A 10,519-nucleotide genomic window follows, 5' to 3' on the forward strand; every position below is an offset into this window, starting at 1 on the left:
ATCACAGTTTCATTGGTGTTAGCACTCTCCCCTCAGAATCAGAAGACACTACATTTCCTTTAGTGACTGACTCCTCTCTCTGTTCACAGTACTGTCCAACAACGGGATTGTATCATAACCATCTCTTGCTGTAGTTCTGTCTGACTTGAGCATGTTACTCATCAGATTTCTGTGCATCTCTGGATTCAGTCACTTGTTGCATTGTTCTCGGTAGTGTAGAGGTTGTTATCAATATGAAGGCTTCCACCTCTTCAACGAAAACTACACTTCCATCTTTAGATTCCCACCAGGATACAGGACAAACCATCTGCTGTTTTCACGAATATGCATTGTCTTTCAATAAAAACTCATCACCTCAGTTAGACTCTTTAAAGATTACTTTAATCTTGAAAGTAATTTACTTTAAAAAAAAGTCACTCAAACTTCACCTCTATCTTGAAGTGAAGTCTGAGAACTTAATCTCAAATTTTTCACATGGCTTATTGGCAGTTCTTTCTCTATCGATACATATCTCACTCAGTATCTGATTAGTGAAAGGGATACTTAGTAAATAGGATATATGCTTTCCATCCACTTGCAACTGAAATTGTCCAGCAACCAGTCCTACAGAATCTCAAGCAATAACAGTGGATAGAGTTAATGATGTAGTGGTAATATCATTTCAGTAGTAATCTAGTAATTAAGACTAATACTCTGATGATACGGGTTGCAGTCTGGCTATGGTGAAATTTGAAACTAATGAAAGTTTGGAATTATAAGGCTAGTCTACTGGTGATCATGTTGATTAGTGTTAAACCCCATCTGATTCACTAATGACTTTCAGGGAAGAAAACTTATTATCCTTATCTTGCCACCTGACTCCAGACCAGTGTGATTGACTTTTAACTGCTTTCTGGGCAATAAATGCACCAATTCTATTCTCTATTGCCAACCTCCTGCTTTTCACCCTTTTCATTGCACACCATTTATAAATTCATAAGGTGTACAAGTGGAATTAGGCCATTCGGCCCATTGAATATGCTCTGCCATTTGATCATGGATGATATGCCCCTCACCCCCATTTTCCTGCCTTCTCTCCCTATCCCTTCAATTCATTGCTAATTAAAAATCTGTCTAATTAATTCTTAAATTTACTCACTGTCCAAGCATCCACCATACTTTGGGGTAGTGATTTCTACAGATTCGCAACCGTTTGGAGAAGTAGTTTCTCCTCTACTCTGTTTTAAATTTGCTAGCCCTTATCCCTAGTCCTTGAATGCCCTACAAGAGGAATCATCCATTCCATATTGAATCCCTACAGTGTGGAAACAGGCCATTCAGCTCAACAAGTCCACAACAATGCTCTGATGAGTAACCCATCTAGACTCATACTTCGACCCTATTACTCTACAGTTACCCCTATACATCCCTGAACACTAGGCAATTTTAGCATGGCCACTTCACCCAACTTGCACGTCTTTGGACTGCGGGAGGAAACTGGAGCACCCAGAGGAAACCCACGCAGACAAGGGGAGAATGTGCAAACTCGACACAGACAGTCATCCAAGTGTCCGAACCCGGTGCCTGGTGCTGTGAGGCAGCAGTGCTAACCACTGAGCCACCGTGCTGCCCCTATTTTATCCATATCTTTTATTATCTTGAATACCCCAATTTGATCTCCCCTTATTTCTATCCAAATAATCATCCGATACCTCAAATGAATCTGCCTCCACCACATTTCCAGTGCATTCCATTTTCTAGCTACTCCATGCCATGGGCGGTGTAGTGGCTCAGTGGTTAGCACTGCTGCCTCACAGCGCCAGGGACCCGGGTTTGATTCCCACCTCGGGCAACTGTCTGTGTGGAGTTTGTACATTCTCTCCGTGCCTGCCTGGGTTTCCTCTGGGTGCTCTGGATTCCTCCCAAAAACCAGGTCAGGTGATTTGGCCATGCTAAATTGCCCATAGTGTTAGGGGGAAGTGAGTCTAGGTGGGCTAGTCTTTGGAGGGTCAGGGTGGATTTACTGGCTGAAGGGCCTGTTTCCACACTGGAGGGAATCTAGTCTACTCATTGTATGAAAAAGTTAATTTTTCACATATCTTGTAGATAGTGCAAGATAATTCACAGTGCATCTTGTAGATAGTATACAACACTGTTACTGAGTGTTAGTAATGGAGGATATACATGTTTTTGGATGTGGTGTGAGCAGGCTGCTTTGTCCTGGATGGTATTAGGCTTCGAGAATGTTGTTTAAGCTGCATCTAGGCAAATGGGGAACATTCTATCACACTCCTGACTTGTGCTTTGTTGATGGTGAATAAGCTATGGGGAGTTATGAGGTGAGTTACTCGCTGCGATATTCCTTGCCTCTGATCTGCTCTTGTAGCCATTGTATTTATATGACGAGTCCAGTTGAGTATTTGGTCAATGGTAACTCTGTCGGATGTTGATATTTTCAAACAGGGACCACCACAAACTGTCAGCTTATTGGTTTTGTCACAAGTGAAGCAACCTCTTGCTTCAACATGGAGTCCTTTGTTACCTTTGGCAAAAGTGGATGGGGGCTTTTTCTGGATTTAAATTGACAAAATTGTTTTGTTTCGGCACAAAGAGTGACGTGTTCTGCTGTGTTCAGCTTTCCCCATCAAATAGAATTGTGCAGCACTGTAGCACGATGGTTAACATTGCTGTCTCAGAGTACCAGACACCCAGGATCAATTCCATCCTCGGGATACTGTCTGTGTGGAGTTTAGACATTCTCCCCTGTCAGTGTGGGTTTCCACTGGGTTTTCTGGTTTCCTGTCACAGTCTAAAGATATGCAGGTTAGGTGAATTGGCAATGCTCAATTATCCATAGTGTTCAGGTGTGAGTGAGGTGTGTTAGCCTTGGGAAATACTAGGTAACAGGGAAAGGGTAGAGGGATAGAATGGGATGCTCTTCGGAGGATTGGTGTAGACTTGTTGGGCCAAATGGCCTGTTTCCACTATGTAGGGATTCTATGGTTCTAATTGTTTCATTACTGGAGAAAGCCATTCAGCCCTTCACATCTGCACTAGCTCTCTGAATGAGCATTTCCCTTAGTGTCATTCCCCATAACCTAACATATTCTTCCTCTTCAGAATGCAATCTACTTCCCTTTTGAATTAACTTGTTGAAGCTGCCTCCGCCCTACCCTCAGGTAGTGCTTTCTAGTACATGAATAATTTTTTACAATGTTTTGTATGCTTGTTTTGCTAATTACTTCAAATCTGTGCCAGTTCCCCTTGATCATTTCACCAATAGCAACAGTTTCCACACAACAACACACCTTCCCCCAACTCTGTTAGATTACTCACAGTGTGGAAACAGGCCCTTCGGCCCAACAAGTCCACACAGACCCGCCGAAGCGTAACCCACCCAGACCCATTCCCCTACATTTACCCCTTCACCTAACACTACGGGCAATTTAGCATGGCCAATTCACCTAACCTGCTCATTGTGGGAGGAAACCGGAGCACCCGGAGGAAACACACGCAGACACGGGGAGAATGTGCAAATTCCACACAGACAGTTGCCCGAGGCAGGAATTGAACCCGGGTCTCTGGCGCTGTGAGGCAGCAGTGCTAACCACTGTGCCACTGTGATTTTGAAAGCTTCTATCAACCCCTCTCAACCTCCTGTACTCCAAGGAGAATAGTCCCATCTTCTCCAATGTATCTTCATAACTGAAATTCTTAATCCATGAAAGTATTGTCACAAACCTCCTCTGCACTGACTCCAGTGTGTTCGCTATCCTTTCGAAAATGCAGTTCCCAATACAGTACACAATACTCCAGCTGGTATCTAACCTGTGTTCAAATGCAATTTTAACAGTTTATTAACAATTGCTTTATTAACTGCAGTCTTAACCTGCCCTGCCACCTCATCTGTGCCAATTGGCTGAGGAGTGATGAATGGAGTTTAATTTAGATAAATGCAAGGTGTTGCATTTTGATAATTCACCTTCCTCATTCCTGAAGAAGGGCTTATGCCCGAAACGTCGATTCCCCTGCTCCTTGGATGCTGCCTGACCTGCTGCGCTTTTCCAGCAACACATTTTTCAGTTTTGATAAGAGAAACCAGGCAGGTCATTTCCCGAGGGTAAGGGAGTTCAAAGCTAGTGGGAATAGGTTTAAGGTGAGAGGGGTTAGATTTAAAAGGGACCTGAGGGACAACTCTTTCACACAGATGTGATGTATATATGGAATGAACTACCAGAGGAAGTAATAGAGGCAGGTACTGTTACAACATTAAAAAGATATTTGGACAGGTACATGAATAGAAAAGTTTAAGAGTGATATGAGTCAAACTCAAGCAAATGGGACAAATTTAGTTTGAGAAACCTGGTCAGCATGGGCAAATTGAAATGAAGGAGAAAGTGAAGACTGCAGATGCTGGAGATCAGATTCGAGAGTGTGGTGCTGGAAAAGCTCAGCAGGTCAGGCAGCATCCGAGGAGCAAGAGAATCGACGTCTCAGGCAAAAGCCCTTCATCAGGAACATCTTGAAACAAGGGTGTGTTTCCACACTGTATCACTCTATTACTCTATATCCAATACCCTATGTTTCTGTGCACCATTCAGGCTTAGAAAGCTAGGAACAGATGTTGGTCACTCAGCTCATCAAGTGTAGCCCACCCGTCAATTAGATCACAGCTGTTCATCTACCTCATCACCACCTGCCCGCACTATCTCAATATCCCTTGATGTCATTAGTAACTAGAAACCTATCAATCTTTGCCTTAAAGTTGCTCAATGGCTGAGCTTCCACACTTCTCTGGGGTCGAGAATTCCAGAGATTCACCACCCCCTGAGTGAAGAAATGCCTCCTTGGCTCTTTTCAAAATGCTCTAGTGCCCTGAGTCTATGGTTCCAGATTCACCAGCCTGGGGAAATATCCTAGGATGTCAAACAGTACAGCACAGGAATGGACCCTTTAGCCCATGATGTTGTGCCAAACATGACACCACATTAAACTAATCCCATCTGCCTACACTTGGTTCATATCCTCCATGCTGGGAATATTCATGTGCTTATATAAATACTGAGACTAGAAGAGCAGGATCAAAGGTTGGAAATTCTGTGATGGGCAACTCATCTCCTGACTCATAGAAGCTGAAAATGTGTTGCTGGAAAAGCGCAGCAGGTCAGGCAGCATCCAAGGAGCAGGAGAATCGATGTTTCGGGCATGAGGAAAGAATATATATTTTCCAGCAACACATTTTCAGCTCTGATCTCCAGTATCTGCAGTCCTCACTTTCTCCTGACTCATAGAAGTCTGTCCATCATTAAGAAGGCATAAGTCAGGCGTGTGATGGAATACACATCCTTCCCTGGATGAGTACAGCTCCAACAACATTTTTAGAAGCTTGACACAATCCAGAACAAAGCAGCCCATGTCATCAGTTTCTCATCCACCAACTTCAACATTCATTCCCCCCCACTACTGTCATACAGTGGCAACATGATGTATTACATACAAAATGTGATGCAGCAACTCAGCTGAGAATTCTCTGAGAGCTTTCGCTGAGAACCCCCCCCCCCCCCCCAAACCGCCTAGAAGGACAAAGACAGCAGACGCTTGATAACATCACAACCCATAGGTTCCACTTTATGTCATACCCCCTTCTTGACTTGACTATCCCCTCACTGTCACTGGGTCAATATCCCACAGCAATCTCACCAAGATTATATATGATTGAAGTAGATTTTCCTAACTGTCTTTCAAATCTTCTAACATCATTTGTATTCCTAATTTCTTGTTGGGCCTTTGTGTTAGCTTTCAGTAACTTGGAAACAAGAACACCCAGATTCTTTTGAATATCAACACTCCTCAAACAGGATCCATTCTGTTCTTAGCTGCATAGACCTTATGTACGCTTCCCTTTTCCTCTTGACTAGTTGTACGATTTCTCCTACCATCCACGGTTCGCGAATCTTGCCCTTCCTATCCTTTGCTTTCAACGGGACATGCCTATCCTGCACTACCTTTAACCTATCTTTGAAAGCCTCCCACATCTCAAATGTGGACTTCCCTTCAAATAGCTGTGTAATTCTTACTGTCATGTTCTTGGCCATTTACTCATTATGTTCCAAGTAGCCTTGAAGTCACTTATTGGCAACTATAAAGAATGAGTCTCTCCTCTTCTATCTTCTTGATCTCCTTACTGCCTCCCTTGCAATCATACACTCCCATCTCTTACCAAGGACCAAATCAGATTGTGCAGTCCTATGGGGTATGATTACATCGTATGGCCTAGGTAACCAAGTGGCCCTCAGTGCAAAGTATCTGCAGGGCAATCGTTAGTGCATTGACTTTGAGCTAATGTGATAATGTAGTTATTTTTCAGACTGGAGGCCTGTGACCGGTGGTGTGCCACAAGGATCAGTGCTGGGTCCATTGTTTTTTTGTCATTTATATAAATGATTTAGATGTGAACATAGGAGGTATGGTTATCAAGCTTGCAGATGACACTAAAATTGGTAGTGTAATGGAGAGTCAAGCGGGTTACCTTAGAGTAGACTGGAATCTTGATCCGAAGGGTAGGTGGGCTGAGGAGTGGCAGACCGAGTTTAAGTTAGATAAATATGAGGTGCTGTATTTCAGAAAGGCAAATCAGCATAGAGTTTATATACATAATGGCAAGGTCCTGGGGACTGCATTGAGTCTAGGATTTGGGAGGTCATGTTGAATCTGTACAGGTCATTGTTAAGCCACTTTTGGAATACTGTGTTCAGTTCCAGTCTCTCTGCTATAGTTTCGTAGTAATGGAAACAAGAGTAGGCCATTTGGCCATTGAGCCTGCTCCACCATTCATTAAATTCGTAGCTGATCTATCCATCATCCCAGCTCCTCCTACCTGCATTATCTTCATGACCCTAGTTCTCCTAACACGCAAAAGCCTATCCAACTGTTGTCTTGAATATATTTAATGAAGCTGCCTAAGAAAGGGGAGATTACTTAGTGTGGAAACAGGCCTTTCGGCCCAATAAGTCCACACTGACCCTCCAAAGAACAACCCACCCAGACCCATTCCCCTACACGCAATTTAACATGGCTAATTCACCTAACCTGCACATCTTTAGACTATGGGAGGGAACTGGAGCACCTGGAGGAAACCCACGCAGACACAGGGAGAATGTGCAAACTCCACACAGACAGTTGCCTGAGGTGGGATTTGAACCCAGGTCTCAGGTGCTGTGAGGCAGCAGTGCTAACCACTGTGCCACCGGTTGGAGATCCAAGATGGCGGCGACTCAGCAAGTCTGAGTCTACAGAGCCCTTCCCAAAACCTGGGTAAAGTGGGTTTCCTGCCCCCACCACACTTGCCAAACCACCCAAAAAATTTCTTTAATCTTAATTAGCTGCTGAATATTATATTTAAACAGTCTAATACTGAGTGGATAATGAGTAAATCAAAGGGACCCCGCAGCTCTCAGAAAACAAAGACCCCTCCCCCACCCTCCTCTCCTCCGGCTGCAGCTGATGTAAAAACAGGCCTTATAGAGATGATTGCCAGATTGGAATCGACACTCGTCAATTTCATTGCAGAATCCCGACAGAGATGGAATGCATTCGAAGAAAAGCTGCAGAAACAGAATCAAACCATGGAGGAGCTGCAGGGCCGAGTGGAGGGGGCAGAACTAAAGGCCACGACCTCCGAGGCTGCAGCTCAAACAGCTGCAGAACAGGTGCGAGCTCTGGAGCAGAGAGTCCGGGCCTTTGAAATTTACATCGATGATATTGACAACAGAAATCGGAGAAAGAATATTCGGTTGCTGGGCCTTCAAGAGCAAGAAGGGAAAGGACAGTTAGCAGCATTTCTGGAGCAATGGCTGCCCCAGCTTTTAAACCTGGGGGCCGAAACTGACCGGGTAAGGGTGGAGTGGGCCTACTGGGTCGCAGCACGCGGATCTGGCCCAAACCAGCGCCCACGCCCGGTCCTGTTCCTGCTGCAGAGTTATAGGGAGAGGCAGATACTCCTGGATGCCTCCAGAAAGCTTGGAAAGGATCCTAAAGCTATGATCCATGAAGGATCCAAGATTATGTTATTTCATTACTTCTCCCCGGCTTTGGCACGAAGAAGGAAGGCGTTTGATGAGGTGAAGAAATGTTTAAGGGACTTAGATATTCAATACACCTTACGCTACCCAGCGACGTTATGCTTTACCCACAAAGGATCCGAGTATAATTTTAGATCATCGGAAGAGGTCAAGAAACTTTTAGACTCGGTTAAATAAATCGTAAGAGACAATTTATGTTGGCTTGCCTCTCCCACACTCCGTGGGGAGAAATGGATACTTTATTCTACTTTACTTTTGCCTCTGGGAGCGGAGTTGTCTTCCTTGCTATGTTATTATACTTAACTGTAATCTGTTGGAGTTGTAATTTTATAGTTATGTGTGTTTGTACGTGGCATTGATGCTATTAGATATACTCAGGTATGGGTGGGGACGGGTGGGGGTGCGGTGCTCACTGTTAACTCTAGCTCGGTATTATATCTAAATCCTATTAAGGAGCGCCCGGGTCGAGGGTGGGACACTGTTTGGGAGAGGATATGGTGGAACGTTGGAAAGGTAGTAAGGCCCCCTGAGAACAAGGGGGAAGATCTCCATTCAAACATGTTTAATTTTTTTTTGTTTGTTCTTATTGTTTGGAAATAGCTTCCTTTTTATCATACTGTTATGAGTGTATTAGAGAACATTTTCTCTTATTTGAAAGATGTAAGCGACTCAACTATACACTCTGGATGATTGTGGATTAGTTGAATTTTGATGATTATATATTTAAGACCTATTTTTATATTAATGTTTGTGCTTGAAAATTCTGCTTATTTTTGTAAATTTGTCAAAATGTTAAATTCCCAATAAAAATATCTATAAAAAAAACCACTGTGCCACCGTACCGTGCTGTGAAACTTGAAAGGGTTCAGAAAAGATTTACAAGGATGTTGCTAGGATTGCAGGGTTTGAGCTATAGGGAGAGGTTGAATAGGCTAGGGCTATTTTCCCTGAGCATCGGAGGCTGAGGGGTGACTTTATAGAAGTTTATAAAATCATGAGGGACATGGATAAGATGAATAGTGAAGGCCTTTTCCCAGGGCGGCAGAGTCCAAAACTGGAGGGCACAGATTTTTGGTGAGAGAGGAGGGATTTAGAAGGGACCTAAGGGAAGGTTTTTCATGCAAAGGGCGATGCATGTTTGGAATGAACTACCAGAGGAAGCTGGTACAATTACATCTTTTAAAAGGCATCTGGATGGGTACATAATAGGAAAGGTTTAGAGGGAAATGAGCCAAGTCCTGGCAAATGGACCGCACGGACAAGTTGGACCAAAGGTTCCATGCTGTATAACTCTATGACTCTATATTCCTCTAACTGGTTACCTGTTTCCCTTGGATCACACAAGTAACCATGAGCTCCCATTTGTAGCGGCCCAGCCTTCTTATAGCATTTAATTAATGAATTATTCCTACTGAATAATGTCGGTCATTCTGTTTTTGTTTATATTATTATTTAAGTCAATATTTTACTTATCATGATAGAAATTTAATAAGAAATGGATTATAGGATTGGAAACAAGAAATACTCACCAGCCAATCCAATAAGTCTTGCTGTTACTGGTAAACTTTCTGATGCTATGAAAGCCTTACAATTACTAAATCTTCTGTTAAAAACTAAAACTAAAGAAAAATTAACAATAAACTAAAAGCTTCATATAACATTCCTTTGGGCAACACTTTGTAGAACCAATCAGATGGAAGATCCTGTTAGATTTGATAATATGGGCTAACTAATAACCTCATTGTGAATGTTCCTACGTAGCAGTGAGCAGAACATGACTTCATATTCAGTCTGAGGATGAAAAGCAGAGATCATTTTCATTGCACATTTGTACTCATTTTGGCAGCACATTTAATATAAATGAATCTAAGACTAGTGTTTTAAAATTAAATAAGGGCAATTATGAAGGAATAAAAAAGACCAGCAAAGGACTGTGACAACGCAGATTGACTGTCGGTGTTAAGATTAGCATCAGTACAGTCACCACTACCAGAAGGAGGACCTCAGCAAGACACTCTCAATAGACGCATAGTCACCTGCACTGAAGAGCAGGCTTTTGTCAGCTTGGTGTCAAGGGGTTTTTAATGCTCATTGCTCCAAAATGGGCTTTGGGGAGGGAATCTGCAATTGGATCAAACTGCTCTACACTGGAGGACCTCAAGGAGGTGAAGGGCCAGCAAGCCTCGCTCTTTGCCTCGGAGGCTCCCAAGATAATCTTCCGGTCCAGGGTCCGCTCGGTGGAGCAGGACAAGATGTGCTCACGTTTCTTCTTCCAGAAGGTGCACAAAGAGAGCTCTGTGCTCAGCAGCCTGAAGGAAGAAGATGGCTCGATAACGTCATCTCAGGCTGATGTCATGAGGATCAGTAAATCCTTCTATGCCAGTCTGTATGACGCGAAGCCGACCGACAGCGCGGCCTCCAAGTCGTTCCTGTCCTCTATCACGGAAGTCTTAGACGAC

Source organism: Hemiscyllium ocellatum, chromosome 7, assembly GCF_020745735.1.
Source record: "Hemiscyllium ocellatum isolate sHemOce1 chromosome 7, sHemOce1.pat.X.cur, whole genome shotgun sequence".
Lineage (NCBI taxonomy): Eukaryota > Metazoa > Chordata > Chondrichthyes > Orectolobiformes > Hemiscylliidae > Hemiscyllium > Hemiscyllium ocellatum.